Here is an 8,880-nt window from a genome sequence, read left to right on the forward strand (position 1 = left end):
CTCCTGGCAGAGGATCTGGCTGGGAGCTGCTGAGAAGGGACCCTGGCTCAGGCCAGGTTGAGAACTGCTGCCCCTGTCCTTCAAAGTGATCCCCTGCCCCGTGCCGCAGGCTCACCCTGCTCCACCCTGGGGACGTGGGCTTCCCCCGCCGGAGGGGAGAGCACCCTGTGATGGTGACAGACCCCCCTGGGCCGCTGTCAAGGGACTGTCTCTGTTAACGAGGTAGATAGCCTTCATCTGTACCTGGCTGGCAGCATCCCTTCAAATAAATCCTTTTTATTTATTTATATGTTTTTAAAGGGAACATTTGCCTATTTGAGGGCTGATCTCAGCGAAAAGAGAGACTGAGGAGGCTGAGGCTGGCCGGGGACGAAGCCCGGTACCTCAAGCTGGCCCTTGCGTGATGTACCGCAGTAACGCACAGTCCTTCTCCGACTTGTCATTGTGCGAGCGTTTTCCAGCCCTTTGGATATGTAAGGAATCAGGCCTGAGAGGATTCACAATAAACCTGTGTGTGGGATGTGATGACTGGACTAAAACATGGGGATAGGTCTGCCTGTGGAGGCAACGCGTAACCCACCCCGGTTACGGCTGGCTGAGCTTCTCCTTTCCAGCAAGTTAACGTCCGCGGGAAAGGCGCAGGTACGCTCCCAAACCAGAGAGGCCCACGGGTGCTGACACCTCAGGTTTGACCATCTCTCCGCATCCCTCACGTGGAGGAAAGCTTTGACTCTGAAACCTCAGCACCTCAGCAATGACAATTTACAAGGATAGCTTCTGAGACACAGAACGAACCTCCCTTCCCATCCACCGGAAATGTTCGTTTTGGTTTTTTCTTCATTTTTTCTTCATCTCTTCCCACTTTTCCTTTACAACAGAGGTTGTTGTTTATATGCTCTAAGAATGAGAAGCAGGTTTTTCCTTGCAAATTCCAGAAGGGCTTAATTTCAGGCCATTCCTTGAAAATAATTAGCTGCAGCACGCTCTGCCCCAGCTGAGAGGTATGAAATGTGTGTCTTCTCCTTGGCACCCCTGCTCGGAGCAGAGCCTAATGACATTGGATCTTTGCTCTTGAACAACAAGCCATCTTAGATCTGGATCTTGGTCTCCCTGCAAACACTGGAAGAGAAAGAAATGCCCCGAGAGATGCTGTAAAGCCTAGATATGGGAACCGAATTTTTAAATTAGGCTTCAAAGCTGACTTTCAGGGCGCCGGTGAGAGTGGCCTCGGGTGGGCCAGAGCTTGGAGGGCACAGCCACCACCACCACTGGTGTGGGCCCAGCCACTCATCATTGGACAGAGCAAATCCCAGCTACAATGAGGCTGCTTGTTCGACAGCCTTCAGAGAGGAGCGAGGATGTGATCTTTGGAGAGCAGAAGAGATAGATAAAATAAAATAATTAAAAAAAAATAGATAAAATCTATTTAAAATCTATTTTATCCTGGATTATCTTTGGGGATTGCAGAAGTCCCTGAGGGCTGGGAACCTGCCAAAGCAAACCCGTCCTTCAGAGCTCGGCAGAGACCAAACAACGTCCCCACGAGGCACAGCCACCCTCCCGGCGAGCTCCTCCCCACACCTGATGGTAGAGGGAACCTGGTGCCTCCTTCCCCCTTTGCTCTGTGCCCGCTGCCCTCAGCTGCCCTTGGGGGTGCCAGGTAGGGAAGAGCTGCCTCCGATCCCTGGAGACACGGGTGCAGGGGCTGCTGCTGCCCAGCTGGGGTGGGAACGTGGCACTAAAATAGCCTGTAAGTGTTCTCCAGTATGCCATTGAGCAACATGGCTGTAGCTGCTGCGCGGAGCCTTCTTCACCCTCTCTCTGTTGGGAAAGGTATGTTGCAGCAGACACATTTGTGGAGGAATCACACGTGCAAGTAGTTATGTGTTTTCTAGAGATGGCACGTTTCTTTGATCTTGCTGTGACCTTCAAAGTGGTCAGGCTTGCGATGGCTGTCGGCTCCTGTGGGAGACACTTCCCTTGTTTTCAGCCAGCACCAGAGAACGTGGTGTCTGCTGCAACCTCGAGTTAGACCTGAAACTAATTTAAGGGTGTGAAACACATCTGCACACGTGTGTATGCATGCAGCGGTGTATCTCTGCATCTGAAAATGCTGCAGTGACGTGCTGAGCATCTCCGCAGGCATGCAAGCCTTCAAATGAAAGAGTACTGCTTCTGCTGACAGTGGCTTAAGCAGTTTCTCCCATTTCTCACTCCTTTTTCTGGCTGCTCTTGCTCTCACAGTGACAGCTCTTCGTTGCCAAGCTGTGCGTTCAGGTACTGGAGACAATTATGAGCAAAAATGAGGGGTCATTTTTTAAATAGTGAAATTTCTTACTTCATAATTCCCACCCCCACACCCCCCCATGTGAAAGTGGTGGAGGTCATTTTGTTCAGCACTTCTAAAGCATTCACCTTTAGGGGGGATTGTCCTACAATGTGAATATCTGAAGAATACGAACCTGACCTTCCCTATTACTATTAATAAAAGTAATTATTATACACTGCACGTTACAAAAATGGCTTCCTAATGATGAAGCACCTTGCCTTTCAAGGAGAGACAAAAAGTCTGGGACTCCTCCATTCGGGGAAGGGAAGGCTGGCTGAGAGGGCAAAAAGCATGGAGACGGTGGATAGGGTCGATGGAGCAGTGCCGTGCACCAAATCTCACTGCCTGGGGACCGGGGGCACTTGGTGACACGTGTAGGAGGTTCTTTTGCAACATAGAGAAGATAAAGTGGTGTTGTGCAACACGTAGTGAAGTGTTGGACCTTGCTGTCACAGAAGGTGGTGGAAGCAGACACTATTAAGAAGGTTAAGAAGGCCTGCTACAGGACTGCCAAAGAGGACGGCAGCTCCGTTTCTGCAAGAGCTTCCAGGCAAGTTAGTGCTGCGTGTGTGGAAGCTTAGGAACACCTGGATCGTTGTTTGCAGCGACCGCAGTAGACGGGGACGCTGCCGGACTGGGACGCTGCACCTTTTTCCTTAAAGCAGAAACGGTGTCTTCTTGGTGGAGTCGTCTGTGCGTCGCCCCGTGGAGCACCCTGGTGTCTTCCAGACTGACGTGACCGCCCGCCGGCCTGCTGCAGGTCAGCAGTTTTTATTGGTTGTAGTTCCACTGGGGCTGTAATTTCAATAAATATTCTTGCCATCCTTGAGGTGCCCTTCTCCCGCCGCCCTGGGAGTACAGATGTTCCAATATAACGCAGATGGAAAGGGTAGAAACTCATAAACCTTCAGCATCGTGTTGATCCGCCTGGAATGGGAACAGGGAACATTAGAGGGATGTCTGAAGTCCTCTGGACTCCAACCTCTTCCCTGTCTTTCTCGTACGCTCCAGTCGCTACCTGGAGACGGGTCGAGGTGCCGGCAGGCAGAGGGTGCAGGACCAGCCTCGCTGGGGAGCACTGCAGTGTCTCTGGAGGTGGCAGATCCGTGGCTCCCGTTTCTGGCCTCCCCTCAGCCTGGAGTTTCTCACGCTTAGTGCCAGGGCTGGAATGTTTAGGAAAGTTTTCCATTAATTGTCTGGGCTATTTTGAGCAATGGAGCTTCAAAAATAAATACATTGCTGCCGGTTTTGGGAGAGTTAAAGCATTTTTCCCTGCACTCGACTCAAACCCCGTCTACGGTGCAGGGTACAAGCCCCTTTTATGAGATGTGTGAGAAACTGGGTAGGATATTTTTCACAGGTTATTTCCCAGATTGTCATGTTTTCGAGTGGAATTCCTCTGTAGTGGAAGACAGGAGTTCCATCGTTTTGCCAGATGAGCATTTCAAGCTGCTTCTGCTTTGGAGCCAAGAGGACTGTTATGAGCACTAACCTGGTAGCTACACTGAGCTGTAAAAGCTTTGAATTTCTATGTGGATTAAATTGCAGTTCAGGTCACAGTCGGTACTGTCATGGGCTGCCAATAAAGGAGAGCAAACCGTAATCGGATCATAATAAAAAGATTTTATTATTAATTAATTCTGAGCACCAGAAAAAGTGCTATGTGCTGTACCATAAAGGTGGGAAATAAATCCATGTCCTAGAAAAGATGTAGCAAGAAAGAGAAGCAAATGATTTGGGGTGAGAAAAGGAGATAAGAAAAGTGGTGGGAGGGAGAATGAAAATTTATATCAGGCTCATAAAGTGAATCAGGTTGGTTATAAGTGTATCTTCTAGCTAATAAGTTGTATTAATATGTAATTATTACTACTTAAATATTTATTCTGTTTCTACACTTTTAAAAGACTTCATGGTGGGTGCATGAATTTTGAGCATTTTTCGGTGCTGTTGATAACTCCTGCCTGACAACTCCACCCCTCACTCAGGCTGCACGTAGTCACCTCGTGGTGGTGGACAGTTTCTGCGGCGGCGGAGAGGAGGTGGGTTACCTGGCTCAGAAAGAGTTAATGGCACCATCTCCCAAGGGGGAGAGGAGGGGTCCCGAGCCCTGGCTAACCATCTTGGAAGACTTTCCTGGCTCCTCCATGCTACCGAAGGAGATTCGCCTTGCCACTGTTCGCCTGTCCGCAGATGTTTTTCTCTTCGTACCTGTGCCATGCGGAACCGTGAATCACAGCCTCTGGGGAATCCTTCTCCGTTCTCACGGTCATTAAGAATCATGCTCATGAAAATAGCGTTAAGGTTCCAGTGCCCGAAAATAGCACTTAAGACAATGTTTAATTGTACAATTTAAAGCAATTGAAATCCTGGTTCTCAGTTAACTATATGCTGTTTGCCTTAACTTGGCCCTGACCCCCTCCCCTCCACCACCCTACTGTTTGCACACTGGCCAGAAACAACGATCCAGAAGGAATTTCTGTCCTGGTCAGTGCATACGCCAGCCTAGGCAGCTTATCTGCTGTTAAACCCAGAACTAACTCGCACCCACCTTCTGTGCCTGTTCTGACTGGGCATCAGGATGATTTAAGGATGGAGCCACTCCCGGGGGACTGATGTGTCTGTCTTGGCCTTTTTACAGTGCCTCTGGCGCTGGTGTTGGTGTGAAGGGCTGGAGACTGCCTGAGCACTATCTACCTCTAGGCAGGGCATGATCAAGACGAGCTGTTGGACTTCTGGAGCACAGTTTCCCAGTGGTGAATGAGGCCAAGGATGTGGAGAGTGATACATGACTCGAGGCACAGCAACGAGGATTTTCAGAAACCAACACACATACCCACGCCTTCTGACCAGCATGAAAGTTTTTTCAGACAAGGAGAGTATTTCAGGCAGTTGAGGAATTTGGCCAATGTAGATGAGTAATGCAGATAACGTTATTCTTTTTCTTTTCAACAACCATGCGGTGGAGGACGGTGGCACACACTTTGCCGTCTTGCTGTTAGGGTTATGCGTAAACAGGTCTCGGAGGTTTACAGGGGTATGATTTGGATCTGGATGAAGATGGTGAGATGGTACAGTCAGACCACCAGAGGGACCTTTCAGCCTTTATGGGAAAAGGACTTCAGCTCTTTCTGCCCGTTGGGACAAAGACTTCCCCTCTCCCTCCTTTTCCTGGAGTTTTCCTGAATTGAAATCAGGAATGAGCTCTAAGTCCTCTCCCTTCAATAGGTAAATTGCTTTCACCCACTCCTACCCACCTATTCCTGAGCTGCAAGCAGACCATTGACCCTGCTTGGGAAAAGACCGGGAGGGAGCTTCATGAGGGAGGATGAGTGTCCAGCTGAGGGATGGGCTGGAGGAGGAGGAAGGAGCCACTTGGCAGCAGCAAGTTCAGAGAAAACCATCCTGAGATGTCTCACCTTCTCCCAGGCACCCTGCTCTGCCTGTGCAGAAGGAGCTCCCTGAGCAGTGCTCTCTTGTGAAAAATCCCAGAACTGTGGCTGCTCTTCCCTCGCGTACCTTCGCTAGGAGCCGTGACAGAGGCTTAGCTAAGAAAAGTACTGGTGCTCGGTGGACGGATGGGCGCTGGAGCGAGAACTAAAAGAAGGGACTCCTGCGGCTGGAGGGCTATAGGGAGCTAAGCCACGTTTATGTCCTTGTCCCTCATGCCTTTAAAATACATGACTTTCTGCATCTTCAGTCCGTAGCAGCACACGCAGCGAGCAGGCAGGAGCCCAGCTGGGCGCACAGTGCTTTCGGGCGAGGTGGAGCTCGGCTCCCGGCTGGCTGTGGGCAAGCAGAGCTGCCTGTCCCCGAGCAGGTCCCAGCAGGGTAACATGCCACTCTCGCTTCTCCCAGCTGACTGCTCTCCTCGCTGCCATGCTGACTGCTGATGGAAACCCCCAGGCAGGGAAGGGTGTCCTGCCCGCCTGGAAAAATGAAGCCTCTCCGTCTGGCAAGGGTACAGCTGCACATCCCATCATCACATGACTGGCTCCAGCCCCTGAACCCTAATGCTATTTTTCTTTAAATGTTCTTATCTAAACTCTGGATGAGTGTTCAAACTGTTTCCAGAGACTAGACAGACCTTATATTCGTATTTCAGATGGTACTTCCATGCCTAAAGGCCACAAATGCAGAGGACCTGATTTCTCAGATCATAGTAGTGCTAAGAAAAACCTTTTGGCGTTCTCCAGATGTTTCACAGTTGAAAGCTCAGCTACATTTTATGTCAGATGACTGCAAAAAATATGCACTTTGTCTCACCGTAACTACAAAGCAGCCATAGTTCACTGTTTCTAAAGACAAATCTGGATTGTGCTTGTCTTTTCTTCCCCTGCAACAAACATCACCTCAATTTTATGGGGGCAATGTGGGACACCAGTTCTGCTCTCCTAGATGTTGTTGCTAAGGCTGTCAGCCAAAGACAAAAAATTGGCTTCTTGAGAGCACTTTTTAATATTCATGGTCCTAGGAGATCTCTTTCCATTGAAGATGATGCTGATTAGAGCCTTGGTGATTATAAATAAAATAAAGTTCTTAATCCCCTACATAAATTTCCTCCATGTAGCTGGTCATATTCCTCTCTCCCCTTTCTGTATCTATCTGGATTACTCACCAAGCACTTAGCCTCTGCTCATGTTAAAGAATCAGCCACCTGGATTGTCAAGGGGTCCCTTATGTTATCCTACTGTACAAAGTTTGTCACAAAATAAGAAAAGACTTAACAACTCTAACACGGAAGTAACAGCTAGAGAGGAAACTGAAAAAGAACAAGTGTGCCCGTAAGACCCCATAATCCTGCTGTGAGGTTTGTATAATCTTGATTTGTTTAGTTTATTATACTATGTTTCTCAGGTCACTTCTCTTAGGGCATTTATTGAATTAGCTGATGCTTTTGCAAAGATCAGCACTGAAGCATTATCACTGTTAATATTCATTGTATGTCTACACTGCAGGTTGTGTTGAGTAGAGATCTCCGTGCCGGACTGCTTCTGGTATTCTTGTTATCTCTGATGAGGCTGGCTCTAATATCTGTATGCAACCTTGCAGCTTACAGTATAGCTATACTTGGACAATTTATATTGTCAGAGATCCCTGTAGAAACATAAGGCTAGAAGTGTACTGTCTTTTAAAAGAAAGATGAGATTCTGGAGCAAAGCTCTGCAGCCAGAGGTGAAATCATTGCAAATTCTGGCTGCAGAAAACCTTGGGCACGAATAGCTTGGACCTGGGAGCTAGTCATCCTGCAGCGAGGTATTTGGGCCCTAAAGATGAAACATCGGTGAGGGGTCTGGGGCACAAGCCTTATGAGGAGCGGCTGAGGGAACTGGCGTTGTTCATTCTGGAGAAGAGGAGGATGAGGGGAGACCTTATCGCTCTCTACAACTACCTGAAAGGGGGTTGTGGTGAGATGGGTGTTGGTCTCTTCTCCCAAGTAACCAGTGATAGGATGAGAGGAAATGGCCTCAAGTGGCACCAGGGGAGGTTTAGATTGGATATTAGGAAAAATTTCTTCACCGAGAGAGTGGCCAAGCATTGGAACAGGTTGCCCAGGGAGGTGGTGGCGTCGCCATCTCTGGAATTGTTCAAAAAACGTGTGGATGTGGCACTTCGGGACATGGTTTAGTGGGCATGGTGGTGTTGGGTTAACGGTTGGACTTGATGATCTTGAAGGTCCTTTCCAACCTTAGTGATTCTGTGATTCTGTGATTGCTGTGGAGACACCTTCAAAGCCTGGTGCTGCAAAAGTACGTCTCTTTTCTGCTGGAGCTGTGTGGAAGGTCCTGTCTCCTTCAGGTCAGCCAGTTCTAGTCCCTAACCCCTTGCAGCTCAAACACGTCTCTATTGAGAGATATAGAAAGTCCCTATTGAGAGACATAGTAGGTCTCTCTCCTGGTTTCTGCAGGAGCAACCCATGCGCTCCTGGAGGGAGAGGGGAGTAAAAGCCATTTTCTCCTAGGAGAAAGACACCTTGAACTTCATCTTGTCCTTCCTGCATCAGAGCTGACTTGTGTTCGAGGCTCTGCTGAAGCTTGCCTACAGAGCTCTCTGCTTGTTTCCGACACTTACCTACAGGCCATCTAGTGAAAGGGATTTGGGCCCTTCAAATGAAAGGGTTAAATAATCTGGTTTGTGTTTTCTCGTAATTAATTAATTGATTTAATGAAGGAAAGGGCGTGATTCTGTGCAGGAGAGCTCCTGTCACTCATGTAGGTTGTCAGCAGGCCACATTACCCAGGCAGTACAAGTAAACTCTGAGTTTTTGGTTTTTCTGTGCTGTTTTCCGAACTGCTGGCCATGCTCCGGGAACGACAGGATGCGATGGGCGCAGAATAGCAAAGAGGGCTCGGCAGCGCGTTTGGCAGGCACGAGAAAGTGCTGCTGAGAGCTCGAGAGCCGCCTCTCCCGGAGCACCCACCGGCACGAGGGCCAGCCGGGTGCAGGCAGCTGCCTGCCGAAGCCCACCGCGGGCAGTGCCGCCCTGCCCTGTGGTGCAGGGAGGGTAAGTCCCGACACAGCCCGAGCTCTCTGGGGACACGTTCCCCTGGGCA

This window comes from Phaethon lepturus, unplaced genomic scaffold (genome assembly GCF_000687285.1).
Source record: "Phaethon lepturus isolate BGI_N335 unplaced genomic scaffold, ASM68728v1 scaffold45840, whole genome shotgun sequence".
Lineage (NCBI taxonomy): Eukaryota > Metazoa > Chordata > Aves > Phaethontiformes > Phaethontidae > Phaethon > Phaethon lepturus.